The 23,121-nt window shown below is 40.3% G+C and overlaps 1 pseudogene; it reads right to left on the bottom strand.

The window, feature by feature from the left end:
* Positions 1 to 19,005: 19,005 nt before the first annotated feature.
* Gapdh-ps35 (Glyceraldehyde-3-phosphate dehydrogenase, pseudogene 35) lies at positions 19,006 to 20,452 on the bottom strand (annotated as a pseudogene).
* Between the last annotated feature and the right edge of the window lie 2,669 nt (positions 20,453 to 23,121).

Here is a 23,121-nt window from a genome sequence, read left to right as displayed (position 1 = left end):
TAACCAACCAGTAAATATAGTATTGGCTAGATATTTAAAATAAAGTTAATTAATTCTTCATTAGAAAACAATTCATGACTGACTGGCTTATGCTCTCCCACAGGACAAAATTTTTGATACAACTGGGATACAGAAATAACTAATAAGAATACTAGAAATACTGAACTTATCTCCCAGTGAAGATTTGTGGCAAAGGAAAAGCTGTAACAAACCCCCACTGCTCAGAAGTCATCGACATAAGCCTGTCACATAACGCTAAAGATGAATTTGTGACAAGCTTTGCAACCAAGGAAGAGATGCCGCTTGTTTGCATTAAAACATATAGAAAATAATCATACAAGGTTTGTGCAAAGTTTAGAGTGGGTTTAGAGTGGCCTGCAACCCAAACATCTCCTGAAGGTGTGGCTTCCATAGACAGACGCTGTGCTATGGTCTGTCTCCTCCGAAATTAGTGTTGCAATTTAATTCCTATTATAGGCCAACAACAGGTGGAGCCTGAACAAAGTGATTAGAGTTGCCCTCGAGAATGGACTGTTCTGCTTATTTGATTAATGGGTTGATGCACGAGTTGATAAATGGATTATTTCAAGAGTGAGTCCACCACTTTGTCTAGGTCTCGTACTGTCTGTCTTTCACCAGGTGATGGTCTGTACCTCTGTCCCTTTGCCTGCAAGAAGCCAATCACTAGATATGACCCGTCTTTACCTTAGGCCAGAACTGCAAGTAAAAAATAAACCTGCTTTATTTCTAACTCCCCCAGAATGTGGTATTGTGTTGTTAGCAGCGTAAAAGAGACCCGGGCTAGGGGATTCCTCTCCTACAGTGTGACCAGCTGCCGATTCAGATGTCTTCTTCTGCCTGCAAGGATCGAATTAGTCTTATCTAGATGGTGCCTGATCCAACTGCTTTCGTCCATGTCCTTTATTCTGCCAGACACCATGAAATTCAAGAAACCACATCCCCGATCTGATGAAAGGAGATGCAGAGCTTCCTATCAGCCTGTCCTGATGGTACTGCATTCGTAATTACCGCACTATCTCCCCGATTAGCGTCATATAACACTAAACTGAAAGGGCGATAGAAAAGAGCCCTGTTGTTTCCCACAAGGGGAAGGGCTGGCAGAGAGAACCAAGAAGAGCCCAGCTTATTGGTCTTTACCGTACTCATCAAGGGGAATTACGATCATCTCAATGCCAAAAAGAGGGGAAAAAAGTTTGTTTATAAGCTGTATCTTTATTTACCTAGTATATATATTGAGAAAATCATCTCTATGTTAATCATTCTAGGAAAGCCATTGAAATTCAAGGGTTTCCATTTTTCTCTTATAAAAGGCCTCCACAAGATTGGTGAGATTCTCTTCTATTCAAATGTAGGAAGTCAAATACAATCATTACTTGATATATTTGAAATGTGCTATTCATTCACTAAGCACATATCGAGAACTGTTAAGAATAGCATATGCAAAATACATGCCCACCCTCAGAAAGCTCTCCGTCTAGTATAAAACTCATCACAGCATGTGCAATCAGCGAGGTATCTTTAAATGTTAGCAAAAGTACAAAGAGGTTATATCTATTATAATATATCTAACTACAGACATCCAAACTAGGGAGGTTTTCAGATGGATTTTTTTTAATTTCAGGTTTATTTATTTTATGTGCATGAGTGTTTTGCCTGCATGGTGTATGTGCACCCATACACCTGCTGCTCGAGGAGGTCAGAACAGAGCATCAGATCCCCTGGACTGAAGTTACAGATAGTCGTAAACCACTATGTGGGTGCTAGGAACCAAAACTGGGTTGAGTGCTCTTGACTGCTGAGCCTTCTTTCCATCCCCCTCAGTTGGATCTTTATAACCAAGAGGAGAATGATATTAAATAGAGAAACAAAATGAATACAAAAGTGGCTAAATATCTCCTATGATGCAAATGAAGATGGAATCCAACAGGAAAATCTGTCTTCTAATCTGTACTAAGAAGTTTAGCATCAAAATGCAAGAGATGCATAAAAGCTGCCTTTGAGGTCACATTACAATATTGCTGATAGCCAGGCACGGTGACTGCAACCTGCAATCCCAGTACTCTGGAGGACACTGAGTTCAAAGCCACCTTGGGCTACTAATCTCAATAACAACGAGACCTTATCATTGTTCTTAGTCCTTATCTCAATAATAACTAAGGGGCATTTATAGGCTATTGGGTGTTTTTCCTATCTTGCTAATTATTCTATTTAAACTCATGATATTCTGAGATTAATATACTGCTGTGTTGTCTGAAATAATAGCTCTCGTCATAGTTACAATAACCACAAAGAGCTAATTTAAATTTCTATTCATTCATTACTATGTTACACAAAGTTAAATATTAAAAATTGTTTCTCAGTTACAAGTTACACTAGCTCATTTCAAATATTCATTAGCTGTTTGTAGCTAGGAGCTTTCATTTCACACATCATCACCAGTGCATATATCTCTACCCTGAACAAAATGTTTCTGCTACATCATCGATGGATGGCCAGCCAATCATCTACATAGGGAGGAGTTCCACATTATGAAGAACAGCCATTGCCTTTATTCCTTTTCACTTTTAAAGCAAATACATTTATTCTTGTAAGGGATCTTAAGACTTAAAAATTACAACACCAATGAGTCTAGAAATCGGTGAACTCTAACGAAGTTGAGACTCTTAGCAGGTTCAACAACATCATTTTCCTTACAGAAACAACACCAAGGTTTGGAAACCCCAGAAGATCATAATACCCCTGAGGGAATGAGCTCATTTGTAAGTAGGTCTGTGAGAATGATGACAGATATACTCCTCACATGTAAGCAGTGGGTAAATAGGCTCCATTCCAAAGCTGTATGCAATTGCCACTAATGGTTTAGTCAAGAAGGAAGAACTGAGTACCAAATCATAAAGCTCTATGGAGTGTGTCTCAGGGCTTTTCTTGATTTCAGTAGAGAAGAATCTTCTAATGCTTTTAGTAATGCTCACAGAAAAATTAATACAATAAAGCAATTTTTTGCCTGGTGTAACTAGAAAATATAGAAGAAGATAGAGTTTAATAATGGGTTGATACAGAATACATATATCTGTGTACACACATAGTCTACACATATATAAATCTCTCTCTCTCTCTCTCTCTCTCTCTCACACACACACACACACACACACACACACACACACACACACACACTCCCCCATCCAGGGGTTTGACTTCAGTCATGATCTACTCTTTGCTGTCCATGGTGTTCACTTTAACAGTCGTCTTTTCATGATTTTAAAAAAGCTGAACAAAACAATAAGAATGGCCAGTCCACATCCGAGCTAGTCTCCTCCCATGTGGGGAGAGAACCTCTTTTATGACCAGAGCAAGCCATACTTTGGTAACCCAGTTTTGACCACCTGAACTGTGGCAAGGAGGTGAAGTATCTGGCCCATCAACACCAAAATAAGGTCTTGGGAAAACCATACCATTCACTCTGTTATCAGCAAAAGAATGTTGACGATTACTTAGTATCAAATGAAACACTTCACATTTCAGGTCATCTTTATTCAATAATAAAATATACTGTGATGTGCATGTGAGCAAACGATGCTGGTTTCAGACTCATAGATGAAGACCACGTTCAGTTTGCATAAGGAAGACAATGGTGTATGACGTGTCGATTTTATACTCCACTGTAGGTATGGGGGAAACGGAAGTAGCTGACCAGAACAATACAAATAATTGGTCACATTATTTTAGTAATCACGATTTTTGGCTTTAAATGTCACTATAAGTGGATGGAATTGCGTATAATTTGTTATGGTCTCTTCAGTTTTCACATTTTATGCCAGAATTATTTCCTTGCTTCAGTTTCTTCCAAATCACTCTGTACACAGATACCAAATCACCCTTTAAAAACAATATTTCTTAGACTAGAAACATGGCTCAGTGCGTAAAGTGTCTACCATGAGGCTTGCTGGCTGAAATGATGACCTCCAGTCTCAGGAAGAGATCCGGAGGGAGACGGAGAGAGGAGAACACCAGATGGATGGTGACCTCTGGCCTCCATGTCCACCCACATGCATAACACTGTACACATACATGTACACTCAATGAATAACACATGGACAAAGATAAAATATATAAAACACTGCTCTTACAGAGAATAAACCATTACTCAAAGGTGCCTGCCATGAGGTCAAAGGCCACTTACACAGCATATTTTTCTGTAAAAATGAGGACTTCAACAATTACATGAGATGATACACACATGTGTCCAACCCATAAGTGCTCAACATAATAGTCACAGTTTTATTCTTAAACCAACCAAAACCATTGATTGGACTTACTTACATAAAGCCCCAAATCTATAGCCCAAATTCTATATTGTTCATTGGCCTTAATTTAAGCGTGAATTTCAATCCTGTCTCTTAAGTTCTCTTCCTCACATGGTGTAAGTCATCCCATTCCCTCTGTCCTACCTGCTCCTTAGCTGCTTTCTGACTCTGACAACGGAGAGTGCTCTTACAAGAGGACACATTGTTTACAATTAGTTGTTAATGGGTGAAAATGATGGCAGACTCAGTAATTTGTAAACGACCATCTTATGAATAGCAATTGGCCATTGTGCATTTTACTAAAATATGATTCGACACGTGGGCATCCAATACAGACTTCACTGTGCAACTATGCTTCATAGATTTGCAGCTGGGTAGCTTTTCATTTTTTAATTCACATATGATTGATCAGAAGTATTTAGAAATTCTACTTCAGATCCTACTTTTCTCACCACAAAAGAAAATAATAAAGCATTTGTCTAACTATGGCATTATCTTTTTTGTTTATAAATTAACATCATATATATGTACATATATATGTATATATGTATATATGTGTACATATATATGTATATATGTATATGTGTGTACATATATGTGTGTACATATATACATATATATATATGTATATATATATGATGCCACTCATATAACACTTTTTGTCCCTACTAAGTGAATGTACTTCTAACAGTACTAAACGAAAGGAAGAAACCTGTTAATAAAATTAACCTCAGCAGAGACACATAGCAAAATGGAGGCGAGAAGGTGTGTGCTCAGCAGAGGATGGGCTCCGTCCTACAGCTTAAATGAGCAATGAGTACTCAAGTAGCCATGCAGCTTCTCCTCAAATCTCAAAAAGAAAATGCATTCTCAGAAGATATGTTTACCTATTAAAAAATGGGGTTCAGAGCTGAACAAAGAATTCACAGCTGAGGAATGCCGAATGGCTGAGAAACACCTAAAGAAATGTTCAACATCTTTAGTCATAAGGGAAATGCAAATCAAAACAACCCTGAGATTTCACCTCACACCAGTGAGAATGGCTAAGATCAAAAACTCAGGGGACAACAAATGCTGGCGAGCATGTGGAGAAAGAGGAACCCTCCTCCATTGTTGGTGGGATTGCAGACTGGTAAAACCATTCTGGAAATCAGTCTGGAGGTTCCTCAGAAAATTGGACATTGAACTGCCTGAGGATCCAGCCATACCTCTCTTGGGCATATACCCAAAAGATGCCTCAACATATAAAAGAGACACGTGCTCCACTATGTTCATCGCAGCCTTATTTATAATAGCCAGAAACTGGAAAGAACCCAGATGCCCTTCAACAGAGGAATGGATACAGAAAATGTGGTACATCTACACAATGGAATATTACTCAGCTATCAAAAACAATGAGTTTATGAAATTCGTAGGCAAATGGTTGGAACTGGAAAATATCATCCTGAGTGAGCTAACCCACTCACAGAAAGACATACATGGTATGCACTCATTGTTAAGTGGCTATTAGCCCAAATGCTTGAATTACCCTAGATCCCTAGAACAAAGGAAACTCAAGACGGATGATCAAAATGTGAATGCTTCACTCCTTCTTTAAAAGAGGAAAAAGAATACCCTTGGCAGGGAAGGGAGAGGCAAAGATTAAAACAGAGACTGAAGGAACACCCATTCAGAGCCTGCCCCACAGGTGGCCCATACATATACAGCCACCCAATTAGACAAGATGGATGAAGCAAAGAAGTGCAGACCGACAGGAGCCGGATGTAGATCGCTCCTGAGAGACACAGCCAGAATACAGCAAATACAGAGGCGAATGCCAGCAGCAAACCACTGAACTGAGAATAGGTCCCCCGTTGAAGGAATCAGAGAAAGAACTGGAAGAGCTTGAAGGTGCTCGAGACCCCAAAAGTACAACAATGTCAAGCAACCAGAGCTTCCAGGGACTAAGCCACTACCTAAAGACTATACATGGACTGACCCTGGACTCTGTCCCCATAGGTAGCAATGAATATCCTAGTAAGAGCACCAGTGGAAGGGGAAGCCCTGGGTCCTGCTAAGACTGAACCCCCAGTGAACTAGACTATGCGGGGAGGGTGGCAATGGGGGGAGGTTTGGGAGGGGAACACCCACAAGGAAGGGGAGGGGGGAGGGTGATGTCTGTCCGGAAACCGGGAAAGGGAATAACACTTGAAATGTATATAAGAAATACTCAAGATAATAAAAAATAAAATAAAATAAAAAAAAAAGAAGATATGTTTAATTGTTTCTGTCTTTTCCACAGTTTGAAGAACTCTTCGGACATGTGTAAAATGCTTTACGCTCCTTTATATCCCCATACTCTTTAGCACCATGGTTTCCAAACCACTGAATATTTCACGAATTTAAGTGAGTCAACAATCCCACACACGAGTAAACTCTCTTGTGTGATGTCTACACTCTAACATATTTGCAAAACACCCAATTACAGAAATTGGATTTTACTCACCTGTTGAATTTTCCCACTTTGGCTTTTAGACTTTTTTGTTAACATAAATGTTGAAAACATTTCAAATATATCCTGTTATGTAAATTGATGAAACATCATTATTTGCCAAAATCTAGCCTGTCTTTTTAAAATGAATGCATGAATTTAACTTGAAAAAGAAAAATGATTGTGTACTTCTAGGTCACACCCTTCTACTCAGACTCAGAGAAGTGATCTTGTTTAACTTCATTTCCCTGTGTGTCTATGAGAGAACTATTCTGTAGTTAGTATGTGTTATGAGGATAACATGATTAAAGTCAGATGATGATGATGATGGTAATGATAAGGATGATGATAATGATGATAATGCTGATGATGGGGATGACGATGATGGTGATAATGCTGATAGGGATGATGATGGTGCCAGGAACGATGATGATGACCATGACGACGGGGTCATGATGAGAGTTCTTCAGAGCACTTCTTCACAGAAAGCTCAAGATGTTGACAGATCTCTCAACTTCAGAAGGAAGTTTGGATAACTCATTTCAGTCAGCAGATTCCAGAAATCTACTATGGAGAATACATAAACATGAGCTAAAAACCTAAACTAAGTAAAAAGATGCTAGTTAACCTGAGAGGTTTAAACCGTGTCTAAAGTGTGGTCCAGGTATTAGTGAGTATGGCAAGATAACAGCTCTTCTGAGAGTGAGCAGGATGCTCTCTCACATGGTGGGGGGGCAGGGAACAATAGTAGGAACCCATGCTCGGCATTGTCAAACGTCTCCTGCCTCAGTGATGTGTAAATAAATTGTTTTCCATCATTTCTGATTGGTTAACAAAGATCTGACCAGCCAATAGCTGGGCAGGAAAGGAGGCAGGACCTTAAATCCCAATGAGAGGGTCTCTGGTGGGGCGAAGGAGAGGACTGTATCAGGGATGTGGTGAGGGAGACGCCATGACGCAGCATAGTTGGATTAGAATACTGTGATCCCTGCCCAGCTACAGTACAAAAAGCTTATTAATAAATATACCAGGTCTCCAGAGCAAGGGGGTGGGTCTAGAAAAGATCTGAACTTTTACACACACACCCATAATGACAGTAAAATTAATAAGTAATGTTAATAAAATTAAAAAGGTTTTATCGGCCATTCTTGTTTTTTAATTTTCTGTACTACCTTAATAGGCATTAAGGTTTCAAGTTAACACCTATTTCAGAACTCATTCTGATTTGGGTCAGAGTTGAATACAAGTTTTCCCTGGGGAAGATGAAGGGGGTGAAAGACAGCCTCTAGCACTGCAGGTTTCTCTGCAGGCTTTTCACTGACTGAATTTGGGAAGTTTTTGTTTTCGTTTTTTGTGAGAAAAGGACTGTTCTTCAGTGTGCATGACTGATTTTGAGCAGGTTAGCTCCTGATTTCCCTGAGATGACAGAAATAGTAAGGAAATGCCCAGGAAACATGGGGAAGGTTTTGACCATTACCACAATTGTGTGCAGAATTATAGATCTCCATTCATATTCATTCTCTCTCTCTCTCTCTCTGTCTCTCTGTCTCTCTCTCTGTCTCTCTCTCTCTGTCTCTCTCTCTCTCTGTCTCTCTCTCTCTCTCTGTCTCTCTCTCTGTCTCTCTCTCTCTCTCTCTCTCTCTCTCTCTCTTCCCATCTGTCTCTACCTGGGAGGCTTGTGCTTGATCATGAGTGGATGAGAGTACACAGAATTTCCCTTCCCTCATATTTACTTCTCAGTCTCCCTCTCACCTGTGCCTTCCTCTTCTCCACCTCACCATCCTCTCCCCTCCTCCTCTTCCCCTCACCATGCTCTCCCCTCCTCCTCTTCCCCTCACCCAGTTCTCCCCCTCCTCTCCCTTCTCTTTACTTGGATGCTTTGTTAGTACATGTAACGTAAGCATGCAGATCACATCGTGCCTTGCTGACCCCTCCTGCATCCCTGCTCCTGTTACTGACGTCGCTTCCTTATCTTCCCAGTCGTGCTCATTGCATGCCCAGGTTTCATTAGCGTGACAACACTGAAACTACTTCAAAAGCTTTATTTTACTTGTTCAAGCTTTAAAACTCATTGAGAACCCCCTTGGTGACACTAAATCCATTAATTTACTCATTCAGTTATTCACAGATACAAGTGAGGTGTCTGCTAGACCCTCGTTCTACTAGGCAGCCCAACTATTCTCACAAGACCACTCCCAAGAGAAACAAGCTGGACCTCTAGGGCATCATCAAGTCCGCGCGGCCTCGAGCCAGCCATGAAGACTGACGACGACACAGTTGCGGATGTCCAGGTCAATAAGCTCCAGATCAAGAGGACTGGGAAGAAGCTTGTGATGTTGAGGTAATCGAAGTCAGATGGTGAGAGGGGGACAAGCTTGACGGCTCCCCGATTGTGAAGATTTGGATTGTGATGCAATATTAGGACCAGCTAGACTGACTGGCTCACTGCCATTCAAAATCTAAAGTGTACAGCTCACATTAGAAGGGATCCATAAGTTTAAAAAGTGTATTAATTATATAGCAACATGGTCTAATAATCCAGTACCACAGTGAGTAAATAAGCAAAATGCTTGGTTACATGAAACCCTCAGAAAGCTCTTACAGGAGGCCAAGGACAGTGCCGTGTAGACCATATTTCTTCTCATCAGCAGCAGATGGGATTCGCGGACCGTGACTGTTGTCTTCTGCTATTTAGTGAGGTACATTAAATTTGTCCATGTCCCTTCCAAAAACTTAATAAACTGCATACCTGTGCTGAGATAGAAGGATATGTAAGAGCTATACATTGTAATATGCTTTATTTATAAACATACAATAATATATAATAATCGTTTGTGAAGAAATAAGAAAAAACATCTCTAGTATCTCAAATGAGGTTTAAGAGTCCTCAATGTTTGGTGATTTATGTAAACCATGTCTGCCTCTTAAGCATCATAAGAGGCCCAGGAGGAGACAATCCTACTACCTCCTCCCATTTGATGGGGCTCGGCTGCAAGCAGCATGTCTTTCTACATATATTCCCACCAGAAGAATAGGTCCAGAATGTTTGTATTCTCAAAAACCTTCATTTTAATGACAGATTGAAATCCTCTCAGTGAAATATCACAGTGAAGTTTAATGGAGACCAGTAGAAAGTATTCTCTTTTTTAAAGGTTTATTCAATTATTCTATGTATATGAATACACTGTTGCTGTCTTCAGACACACCAAAAAAGGGCATCGGATCCCATTAGGGACGGTTGTGAGCCACCACATGGTTGCTGAGAATTGAACTCAGGACCTCTGGAAGAGCAGTCAGTACTTTTAATTGCTGAACCATCATTTCTCCAGGCCTGGAAGTATTAATCTGATGGGGCTCCAAAAGTAACTTCCTTTAAAGATAATCTAAAATGATGCATTTTGCTGAAGCCTTGTAGTCCCAGTGTTTAGAGATGAAGTCAGGAGGGTCAGGACACTGAGAGGAGACTCAACTGTGCATTTATTGAGTTTGAGACCCTACTTGAGAGAAAAATGAGAAGCAGGAAAGTGAGGGACAATAAAAGGAAGGAAGATGGAGAGAGAGGTGTGGAAGAAAGCCAAAATGAATAAATGAATGAATGAATGAATGAAGCAACATTTACTTCAGCTGTAATTCCAGCACTCCTCAGAGAATAGGGAACCCAAGGCCGGTCTAGAGTACACTCTGAGAGCCAGTCTGAAAAAAAGACAAAGAAGAGAAACGAAGCCTATCTTGTACATTAAAATCATATATTTAATTTTTGGTTTCCTTTATCAGTATGGTATAGAGCAACTAGAAATTTGGGCTGAATGTTAAGGTTAATACCAACATGGGAGGAATACTATGATCGTGGATTCTAGAGCTACGCTGGGCTCAGTCACAACTCTACCACTGATTAATAAACTGGTCTTGGACCTCAGTTTTCACATCTATAACATGGGCAGAGGAATATTGCTATCTCACGTGGCTCTTGTGAGGACTATGTAAACTAATTTCTGTATTTTTTAAAGTACTTGGCATAAAGCTAGGGTTATTAAAATATATGAGATATGGGCTGGAGAGATGGTTCAGTGGTTAAGAGCACTGACTGCTCTTCCAGAGGTCTTGAATTCAATTCCCAGCAACGACATGGTGGCTCACAACCATCTGTAATGGGATCTAATGCCCCCTTCTGGTGTGTCTGAGAACAAGCTACAATGTACTCATATACATGAAATAAATAAACCCTGAAAAAATAAAAATAAATAAATAAATATGATATATAAAATGATCTTCTAATATTTATTATAAATGCTTCAGTGTCTCTCAGGATTGTGATGTTTGTCTGTCCTACACACCCTCAGCTAGAACAGATGGACCTCGACTGAAGTTTAAAACCCAGTCAAAGAAAAATCAGCAAAGGATCTCTGGCCTTTTCTCCCTCTATCTCTATCTGTCTCTGTCTCTGTGTCTCTGTCTCTGTCTGTTCCTCTCTCTCTCTCTCTCTCTCTCTCTCTCTCTCTTTCTGTAGGGTGTGTGTGTGTGTGTGTGTGTGTGTGTGTGTGTGTGTGTGTGCGCGCGCGCGCGCGCGCTCATCTCCTACATTACAGCTACATGTGAGAATAAGTTAAAGAAGGAAACAAGAAAGGAAGAAGACTCAGCAGTGGCAAACACCGACGATACCTTGGGACCCATGAAAGCATGGGTGTCATGGGTCCGGCATGGTAACAGGGCTATGTTACTGTTATTTTCATCAAACTGCAATTGCTAATCCAGCTCACAGGCAATCGAAGGATACAGTAATGCTACTACCAATAATATCTGGATGTGTTTCTGCATCAGTGAGCGCTTTACACATCATTTCCCTCTTCACTTCCACTGCATGAAGCAAGAAACAATACAATGGTGATCTGCATCTAGAGTCGGCAGGGACTCTGCCAACTAGCACTGGGTAGCTGCGTAATGGCAGGCAAGCTACCTAACTTGTAGAAGGAAGATAATTATAGTTCCCATTTTATAGGGGATTAGAAGTAGCATTTAAATGGATTAAAGCATACGAATCCCTCAGAATAGAACTTGTTCACTATGCGGACACTAAAGGCAGACTTCATTCTTATTCCTTACTTCTATCGTTTACTAACTGTATGTGACCCTAGGCCTTTGTTCCCTGGTCTCTAAAATGAGTGTGGTAAGGGGAGTGACTTCTCCACAGAGTTTTCATAATGAGTTAAAATGTTATATCTATAAAGTAATTTTAGAATGTCAAGCAACAAGTCTCTGTCATCCTTTCTCATCGCCTTCTGTGACTCTAACTATGTATTATTCTATATCGTGTTCATTCTTTTATTCCTTTTCCCTATCTATTTGCATGTATAAGTCTACTTTCTTCTAACATCTAATTTGCTAAGTCAAAAGCGAATCAACAAATAACTCTGTATATATGCTGTACCCTCAATAAACGTCAGCTGTAACTACTAATCCTTACATAACATTAGAGGAAACAGATTCAGAGAGAGAATAACTTTTCAAGGTTACACAGCCAGCGGGTGGTAAAGCTGGAATTTAAACTTAAGAGTCCATCGACTTAATCACCTTAATTACCATACTCTGCTGCTATTGCTGGAAAACTAGTAGGACACTGCAGATGTTTGGTAATTTGCCTTTTTCTCAAGGGTGGATGCTGACCATGCTAACCGGTGGATATAGACAACTTTTTACATTGGGTCTTTCTCAAAATGGAGACTATTGCCTCCTGATCCACACAGCCTAAACCATCTCAAACTTCACTCAAAACTCTTAACTATCAAATGTAAGCCCTCGCTTTCACCTGCTCTTCTGGGTGTATAGCCAGTGGGAGCTCCGTCCAGAGAGATGTGCAGTGAGGCTCACAATCCTCAAGCAGCTTGTGATTCCTGAATTAACCTCACGCTGCTGCCATCCTGAGCCTCAGGCTGAAAGCAGCTCTGGCTGAGGAAATGAATGAATCACCATTTGGTTTTTTAAATTAGTCCTTAGCTATTTGCAGAAGCAGAACTTGAAACAATTAAAGGAATTTGGAGAAAAAAATAAAAGAAGTAGCGATTTCTTCCTTTGATGAGCTAGCCGGAGTGCACCAGCTTTAGCTAGCTGAGGAAGAAGATATGCTCTCAAATGGTTCTCTCCTTCAGTTCTGTGTAAACAGAGGCCCAAAGATCAGTAAATCTGATATAAGATTGGAATGGACCAGGCACAGACAAAAGTATATTATTTTGTCCAACCATCTGATGATCCCCATTAAAACACAATGTAAACAAATACCATGTATCTTACAATATGCTCAGTGATTTAATTCTGAATTTCCATTAGATCTTCTCCCCTACCAAATCTGTTTCCTAAAACAGGATTCAATTAGTGTTGAGGACAGCAGTTATGGTGACATTCATCCTCCTTTCCTGTCTCTTATTTGAAACCCCTCTTGGAGGTACCAGTTTCTTAGCCAGTCAATGCTTCAAATCAGTTACACTTTAAAAATGAACATAATTCTTTTCTTTTAAAGGGAGGGGGATGTTTGCCCGGAAACCGGGAAAGGGAATAACACTCGAAATGTATATAAGAAATACTCAAGTTAATAAAAAAAAAAAAAACTTAAAAAAAAAAAGAACAAAAGGAAAAAAAAATGAACATAATTCCAATTTGACCTAAGATACAGAGAGCTAGCAAGGATTTTATTTCTAACGAAAAGAAAATGCAGGACAATTGACATAAACATAATTTTCCTTAAACTCATCAAGAAAATAATATCATAGGGCCATAAAATATACTGAAATCCAAAAAAGATGGAAAGTTCCCAGGAAAGTTAGATGGAGAACACTGGTTCCTTCTCACTGAGCTATAGACAGGAAAAGTGACTTTAGAAGGTGGAAAGACTTGAAGTTTTGCATAAGTGAATGACTTGAGTGGTAAATAAGATTTCTGTGTGAACATAGTGTATGACACATGACAGTATGAAATCTTAGAAAAAGTGTGATCTCGGTTTGTGTGTTGCTTGATACCGTTATTACTTTTAAAGGAAAAATATCCATTCTGCCTTCCGACTCTACCTAAAATCATGCCTATCCTTCTACCTGTGTCATTTACACTTAAGGAATTCTCAACTTATTACATAAAAGCGACCAGGTGCCGTACACTCAAGTATGAAGAATGGCTATTTCTTTTTTTAAATAAATTGCCTAAATATGAATAGGGAATTTATCATCTTTAGAAGTTGCCAACACACGGTGCTCAAAATAAGTAGAGTGGAGAACAAGTCTAAACGGATCTATTCCACAGAGCAGGAATCATTTGCAGAGGAACAGCCAGGATGTGTCATGGTGTGGGGATGGGGTATCTTCAACGGACTTCTTCCACCCTGACCATCATAGGCACAGGTACATCTGTGTTCCAGACACAAGAATGAAAGAGAGGGATGTGAATTCTCACTTACTTTCCATTGAAGATCAGGGGATTTGAGCATTATTGTGTCCTAGTTAGGGTTTTTCATGCTGTGGTGAAACACCGTGACTAAAGCAATCTGGGGAGGAGAGGATATCACTGTTTGTCATCAAAGGAAGTGGAGACAGGAACTCAAATAGGTCAGGAACCTGTAGGCAGGAGATGTACAGGTCATGGAAGGGGTGCTGCTTACTGACTTGCTCTTTATGGCTTGCTCAGCCTGCTTTCTTTCTTTTTTTTTTTTTCAGTTTAAATTTTTTTATTTTATTTTTTTTATTAACTTGAGTATTTCTTATTTACATTTCGAATGTTATTCCCTTTCCCCTCTCCACCCTCCCCCCATTGCCGCCCTCCCCCCAACAATCACGTTCACTGGGGGTTCAGTCTTGGCAGGACCAAGGGCTTCCCCTTCCACTGGTGCTCTTACTAGGATATTCATTGCTACCTATGAGGTCAGAGTCCAGGGTCAGTCCATGTATAGTCTTTAGGTAGTGGCTTAGTCCCTGGAAGCTCTGGTTGCTTGGCATTGTTGTTCATAAGGGGTCTCGAGCCCCTTCAAGCTCTTCCAGTTCTTTCTCTGATTCCTTCAACGGGGGTCCTATTCTCAGTTCAGTGGTTTGCTGCTGGCATTCGCCTCTGTATTTGCTGTATTCTGGCTGTGTCTCTCAGGAGCGATCTACATCCGGCTCCTGTCTGCCTGCACTTCTTTGCTTCATCCATCTTGTCTAATTGGGTGGCTATATATGTATGGGCCACATGTGGGGCAGGCTCTGAATGGGTGTTCCTTCTGTCTCTGTTTTAATCTTTGCCTCTCTATTCCCTGCCAAGGGTATTCTTGTTCCCCTTTTAAAGAAGGAGTGAAGCATTCACATTTTGATCATCTGTCTTGAGTTTCATGTGTTCTAGGCGTCTAGGGTAATTCAAGCATTTGGGCTAATAGCCACTTATCAATGAGTGCATACCATGTGTGTTTTTCTGTGATTGGGTTACCTCACTCAGGATGATATTTTCCAGTTCCAACCACTTGTCTATGAATTTCATAAAGGCATTGTTTTTGATAGCTGAGTAATATTCCATTGTGTAGATGTACCACATTTTCTGTATCCATTCCTCTGTTGAAGGGCATCTGGGGTCTTTCCAGCTTCTGGCTATTATAAATAAGGCTGCTATGAACATAGTGGAGCATGTGTCTTTTTTATATGTCGGGGCATCTTGTAGGTATATGCCCAAGAGAGGTATAGCTGGATCCTCAGGTAGTTCAATGTCCAATTTTCTGAGGAACCTCCAGACTGATTTCCAGAATGGTTTTACCAGTCTGCAATCCCACCAACAATGGAGGAGGGTTCCTCTTTCTCCACATGCTCGCCAGCATTTGTTGTCCCCTGAGTTTTTGATCTTAGCCATTCTCACTGGTGTGAGGTGAAATCTCAGGGTTGTTTTGATTTGCATTTCCCTTATGACTAAAGATGTTGAACATTTCTTTAGGTGTTTCTCAGCCATTCGGCATTCCTCAGCTGTGAATTCTTTGTTTAGCTCTGAACCCCATTTTTTAATAGGGTTATTTGTCTCCCTGTGGTCTAACTTCTTGAGTTCGTTGTATATTTTGGATATAAGCCCTCTATCTATTGTAGGATTGGTAAAGATCTTTTTCCCAAGCTGTTGGTTGCTGTTTTGTCCTAACCACAGTGTCCTTTGCCTTACAGAAGCTTTGCAGTTTTATGAGATCCCATTTGTCGATTCTTGATCTTAGAGCATAAGCCATTGGTGTTTTGTTTAGGAATTTTTTTTCCAGTGCCCATGTGTTCAAGATGCTGCCCTAGTTTTTCTTCTATTAGTTTGAGTGTATCTGGTTTGATGTGGAGGTCCTTGATCCACTTGGACTTAAGCTTTGTACAGGGTGATAAGCATGGATCGATCTGCATTCTTCTACATGTTGACCTCCGGTTGAACCAGCACCATTTGCTGAAAATGCTATCTTTTTTCCATTGAATGGTTTTGGCTCCTTTGTCAAAAATCAGGTGCCCATAGGTGTGTGGGTTCATTTCTGGGTCTTCAATTCTATTCCATTGGTCTATCTGTCTGTCTCTGTACCAATACCATGCAGTTTTTATCACTATTGCTCTGTAATATTGCTTGAGTTCAGGGATAGTGATTCCCCCTGAAGTCCTTTTATTGTTGAGAATAGTTTTAGCTATCCTGAGTTTTTTGTTATTCCAGATGAATTTGCAAATTGTTCTGTCTAACTCTTTGAAGAATTGGATTGGTATTTTGATGGGGATTGCATTGAATCTGTAGATCGCTTTTGGTAAAATGGCCATTTTTACTATATTAATCCTACCAATCCATGAGCATGGGAGATCTTTCCATCTTCTGAGGTCTTCTTCAAGTTCTTTCTTCAGTGTCTTGAAGTTCTTATTGTACAAATCTTTTATTTGCTTGGTTAAAGTCACACCGAGGTACTTTATATTGTTTGGGTCTATTATGAAGGATGTCATTTCCCTAATTTCTTTCTCGGCTTGTTTCTCTTTTGTGTAGAGGAAGGCTACTGATTTATTTGAGTTAATTTTATACCCAGCCACTTTGCTGAAGTTGTTTATCAGCTTTAGTAGTTCTCTGGTGGAACTTTTGGGATCATTTAAATATACTATCATATCATCTGCAAATAGTGATATTTTGACTTCTTCTTTTCCAATCTGTATCCCCTGGACCTCCTTTTGTTGTCTGATTGCTCTGGCTAGAACTTCAAGAACTATATTGAATAAGTAGGGAGAGAGTGGGCAGCCTTGTTTAGTCCCTGATTTTAGTGGGATTGCTTCAAGTTTCTCTCCATTTAGTTTAATGTTAGCAACTGGTTTGCTGTATATGGCTTTTACTATGTTTAGGTATGGGCCTTGAATTCCTATTCTTTCCAGGACTTTTATCATGAAGGGGTGTTAAATTTTGTAAAATGCTTTCTCAGCATCTAATGAAATGATCATGTGGTTCTTAAAGAACTCAGGACCACCAGCCTAGCGATGTCACCACCCACAATGGGCTGAGCCCAGTAAGAAAATGCTCTACAGGCTTGTCTGCTTACAGCCCAGTCTCCTGAACACATTTCCTAAAATAAAGTTCCCTCTTTTCAGAAAACCATAGCTGGGACAAGTTGAAATAAAACTAGACAAGTTTTGAGTGTAATATAGGCGGTTACTGATACTGTGATGGGAAGTCATGGAGGAAACATTGTGAAATCAAGTCTGAGACATGGAAGCAAAGAAGGACCAAGTGTGGCCATATTTTAATATGGTTGTTTCCTTCTCAGCGAACAAACCATATCCATCATGATCCTCCAGCCTACCTGCAGACTGGGCAAATGCCAAATCCTGCCTACAATTTCAGTACCACATGAACACTTATGAAATTCTCAACTTGTTACATCAATTATAGGCCATCTCTTTTTCTTTTGTCTGTACCATGGCTATTTTTAATCCTGTTGCAATGCACAAGGGCATGGCACTGAAGAAAACATCAGAAGATGTTGCCAGGTTCTTCTTATCAGGCTGCTTCTTGGCCTCTGGTATGGGTCTTCCATTTTTGAGATAGTGCTGTGTCCTACACCTTGTTCACTCAGAAATGATAATCCTACCACCTGTCACCTCATTTTTAAAAACCTCTAAATGTTTTCCACAATCCAAAAATCATTTTTACTACATCCAGGAATCATTAATGCCAATTAGCATCTTTGTTTTAAAAACAAAAAAGAAAAAAACCTGAACGTATCAAAAACAGAACAAAACAAATCTTACTTTACAATAGAATTGGCTTTTAGGAGGTAAATGCTCTCAGAAAAGTATTTGCAGTTTCATCTAATTCCAAACCAAAGATGTTACAAATGGCTTGAAGCAGGAGACAGAAATGTAGCCTTGAACATCAAATCTAAGGTGTGACACAAACCTCTGCCTGCAGGAAAGAGTGGGCCATTGTGATGGAAAAATAGATACATTGTAGTCATGCATGCGGCTGACTTGACTATTCATACAAGGGAAATGCCATTGAAGGAAAAATGTATGTAAACAATCTGCCTTCTGTTTCATTTATTCCTTAGTTTTCTATGAGCAATTTAAAAATCTTGACCTATATCAGTTCATTTTTGAGACTAGACACAATATAATTTGGAACATAGTAAAAAATCTCTAATTTCCAAATAGCTCACGAAAGAAAAAAAACACCTCAGACAAAAACTACCAGAGAACCCCAGAATCCCCTTTAATTCTGGGGCTCAGAAGCCCCTCCCCCATCATTGCCATATTGCTATTTCCTTGGACCACAATGTTTGCCTTTATAGTGCTGTTATCTCCACCAGGTCATTGCTTGAGTGTCAGGGTAACACTGTTCTGTAGTAAGGATACATCAAAGTATAAGTTGTCCATAGTGACTGGAATGCCAGCTTGGTTACTTGCTACAGTTTGATTCTTCTCGCTTTGTTAAAGTCAATTTTTAACAGACTGTTACACCCAATTCACTGCCAAGTCATCTGGTAAAGTTCTGCCTTAAACATTAGTAATATGTGTGTCCGCAACTGTGGAAAATTTTTATCCTGCAAAGTTCAAAAACTGAGCAGTCGTGTTTGTATTCTGTCTTAGTTGTCCTAAGTCTGCATTGAGTTTGTCTTACAAGCTCCTCTCTGGGCTGTCTCCCCCATAACTCCTCTGTGTATAGCTGAGGCTTTTGTTACAGCTGATGATCTTGTTAGAGGCAACTCACATCTTTTTTTGGGGAGTGGGTGTCCAGCAAACTTTATTGATGGTATTCAAGAGAGTAGGGCTCCCTAGACCCCTTCTGTTATTATGGGGATCTGGGATGGAAATTGTGAAGATGTTCAGTGTTGAGGGCAGGGACTCCCCAGCAACCGAGGCCTCTTTCTTGCTATCAGTGTCCTTGCTGGGGTGGGGTGGGTTGCCCAGGGCCTCTTACTCCTTGGACGCCATGGAGGCCATGAGGTTCACCACCCTGCTGCTGTATTCATTGTCATGCCAGGAAATGAGCTTTACAAAGCTGTCACTGAGAGCAATGCCAGCCCCAGCATCAAAGGTGGAAGAGTGGGAGTTGCTATTGAAGTCACAGGAGACAACCTGGTCCTCAGTGTAGCCCAAGATGCCCGTTAGTGGGCCCTTGGATGCCTGTTTCACCACCTTCTTGATGTCATCATACTTGGCAGGTTTCTCCAGGCAGCATGTCAGATCCAGAATGGATACACTGGGGATAGGAACACAAAAGGCCATGCTAGTGAGTTTCCCTTTCAGCTCTAGGATGACCTCGCCCACAGCCTTGGCAGCACCAGTGGATACAAGGATGATGTTCTAGGCTTCCCCACAGCCATCACACCACAGTTTTCCAAAGGGGCCATCCACAATTTTGTAGTGGCAGTGTTGACATGGACTGTGGTCATGAGCCCTTCCAGGATACCAGAGTTGTCATGGATGACCTTGGGCAGGGGCTAAACAGTTGGTGGTACAGAATACATTGCTGACAGTATTTTTTTTTAAGATTTATTTATTTTATGCTATCTTCAGACACACCAGAAGAGGGCATCGGATCCCATTACAGATGGTTGTGAGCCACCATGTGGTTGCTGGGATTTGAACTCAGGACCTCTGGAAGAGCAGTCAGTGCTCTTAACCCCTGAGCCATCTCTCCAGCCCCTTATTGCTGACAATCTTAAGTTAGTTATCATATTTCTCCCATCATGTACATGGAGGCATCAGCAGAAGGGGCAGAGATGATGACCCTTTTGGCCCACCCTTCAAGTGGGCTCAAGCCTTCTCCATGGTGGTGAAGACTCTAGTAGACTCCATGACATACTCAACACCAGCATCACCTCATTTGATGTTAACAGAATCTCACTCCTGAAAGATGGTGATGGGTTTTCCATTTATGACAAGCCTCCCATTCTCAACCTTGACTGTGTTGTTAAACTTGCCATGGGTAAAGTCATACAGGAACATGTAGACCATGTAGTTGAGGTCAATGAAGGGGTCGTTGATGGCAACAATCTCCACTTTGCCAGATGCAGAGCAAAAGACAGCTCTGGTAACCAGGTGCCCAATACTGCCAAATCCATTCACACCACCCTCCACCATCTTATCTATGGAACGAGCTTGGCACTACACAAGAAGATGCAGCTGCCTCTGGAACAGAGAGGAGCAGAGACCCAACTCACACCTTTATACATCGTCTGATGTGACTGGTAAAGAACAAATTATGATCAAAATAAAAGTTATAACAAATTGTTGCTATAAGCAAGAAAAGTGATATATGAGGAAAATTTATCATTGGTTGTAAGCACATGATAATCATGACATAAAATTTAAAGTTTTGGCAGTGTGTGATATTTTGATATGATTATGCTTGTAATTGTATATTTTCAGACATTATGTCAGTAACTAAAAGAAATAACATATGCTAGCCTATAAATTGAAACAGTGAACTCTCTCTCTTTTAAAAGCACAGAATCTTTTTTAAAGAAAATACACACAAAAATTTTAAAAAGACATAAAAGTCTACTTCAAAAATGTCAAAAGATACAGTGTATACATCCCCCATGGGTCCAACATGGTTCAAAACAAAAATGTATTATCTGATTTGATTTAAAATGACAGAACCTATTACTCATCTACTATTGCCTAACAAAACAGATAATTATAATACCTTAATGTTTATTTCCAAAAGTGAAATTAGAAAGTGGTAGTCAAGAGATCTGCTTTTCTTTAGGCTATCTATTTTCTGGAACATACTACACAAATTAATTACTTTGTTTCAAACACTTCATAAACATTCCTGACATAGTTCTCTATGTGAGAAATTTTTACAGGACTTGGGAATTATCTGTCACCACTGACAACTTTCTTGTGTTTCACATTTCCAGGTTTTATACCCAGCATATATTCTTACATATGGGCCAACTGAAGAGTTTTGTATATCCATTCAAGATTTCTGGTGGCAGTGTGCTACAGACCTGTGAATTGGGTAAAGGACCAACTGTGTTCACACATGCACTTCACCTCACTCTGCCCTGTCCTGTGTGCTAAAAAGATCATGCAATAGTAGGTCTTCCCACATGCAGTTTTCAGGAAACCTCCCCAGTGTGAGTTCTTTCTACTATTTTAGGGGAACAAGGCTAAATAAAGCCCCCCCCATATGCTTATATGCCTATACACACATAGAGGTTATCTTGACTGTGAGCCATTTCACATGTTCAAATAGAATTAAAATGAAAGCCTTTCCCACAATTCTCCCAAACAGAAAGAGAATTTCACAGAAAGCTTTCATGGTATCACAAAGACCTGCAATTAGCAAAAGTGACAGATGAACCCATGCATTTTAGTTGTCATTTGAGACAGGGTCTAGTTCAGTTTTACCTTGGACTTTCAATCTGTCTTTCACATAATGTCCAATGCCCTGCCTGGCTTAACATTTGCTATGTAAAGCAGGTTGGCCTCAAACTCAGAGATTCGCCTGTCTCTGCCTGCTGAGCACTGGAAGAGATTAACATTTTTAAATGCATATTTTAAGCAACTAAAGACTAGTTAACAAAATTCACTTTATAACTGGGTACCTGATTAAATTTTGATACTGGGGAGTTTCATGAAATAGAGCAATAATTAATTAAAGCTCCAAAGAGGATGTAGCTACAAAATTTGAGGATGAGGTCAAGGAATGTTTGCTTTTCCACAATGAAAATAGAGAGAGACGGCACTACAGCAGTGACTCTCAGTTATAGCCGCACTCCGGATGGAGCCACTGTCTCTTAGCACAATTAAGGAAGTCACCACAGCTCTCAAAAGACTTTAGTCTAATTCACTGGCATTGTCAAATGCCTGCTATGACAGCTGACCTGTCATTAAAAGGTGGGTAAGAGTGAATGCTAATGTTAGTCGTATCCAGCCTCCCACAATGGAAGGGCGCTTTCACTGAAGATCACCGTCAATTATGCAGTTGGAATATACCTAGAATAGAGCAGGGACAAGCCACACTTCATTTTATAAAAATAGCCAGTAATTACATCTAACTCTTTCTGTTGTGATTACCTACAAAGTGTCACAGGAGCAGAAAGAATTAGGGAGGACTGTGGCTAGAAATGTCATGGGTGAGAAAAGGAAGGTACACTTAGTGCCAGACAGGAAACCGCATTGCCAATGGAGGTTTCAGGATATACTGCTTAGAAGTGAGGGAGCAGACAGCCATGCCAGGAGAATGGCAAGGCCGACCTGATAAGAGACTTGGGTGCAGCAGAGTCTTAAGGGAGTAACGTATAGATACATGCTACATTGAAGCAGTTGAATGAAGAGGGGACTGGGAGATGATGTCCTGTAGCAGCTGCCATAGGAAGCGTTATCCCAAATGAAGTTGTTAGCCTGCAATGTCAGGTGAGAGAAGCATTTGTGAGCAGCTAGAGACAGGTGAAGGCCGGAGACGGAAAGTGATGGTTGAATGCATCAAATCAGCTATAGCAACACATTGCAGAAACGCTGTACACCCCTGTTACTCGTTAGTAACAGGTTGAACAGTTATGGAACTTTAGCTTCATTACTACATCGTCATGTTCGTATCTGCTTAATAGAACCCTTTCAAGCCTTTAGGAAAAGCCTCCACATTTGAGCTTTATCCTAAGTACCTGTGATAGCATGAACTACTCATTCATTAGGTCTTTTGCTCACCTCCATTAACAGAAGTGCATGCTCTCACAATCAAAGCAAGTTATTTGTTTAACAGCGGGAACCAATCTGTGTGTTTCTGCTAATGCGCAGATGCTTGCTGAAAACTGCAATACATGCTTGGGGCTTGCTTTCCTCTAGGGTCTCACTTGTTTTTTATTTGTTTGTTTTTAATTGTGTGTGTGTG

The sequence above is a fragment of the Rattus norvegicus genome, chromosome 7 (genome assembly GCF_036323735.1).
Source record: "Rattus norvegicus strain BN/NHsdMcwi chromosome 7, GRCr8, whole genome shotgun sequence".
Lineage (NCBI taxonomy): Eukaryota > Metazoa > Chordata > Mammalia > Rodentia > Muridae > Rattus > Rattus norvegicus.
This window is presented reverse-complemented; position numbering and strand designations above follow the sequence as displayed.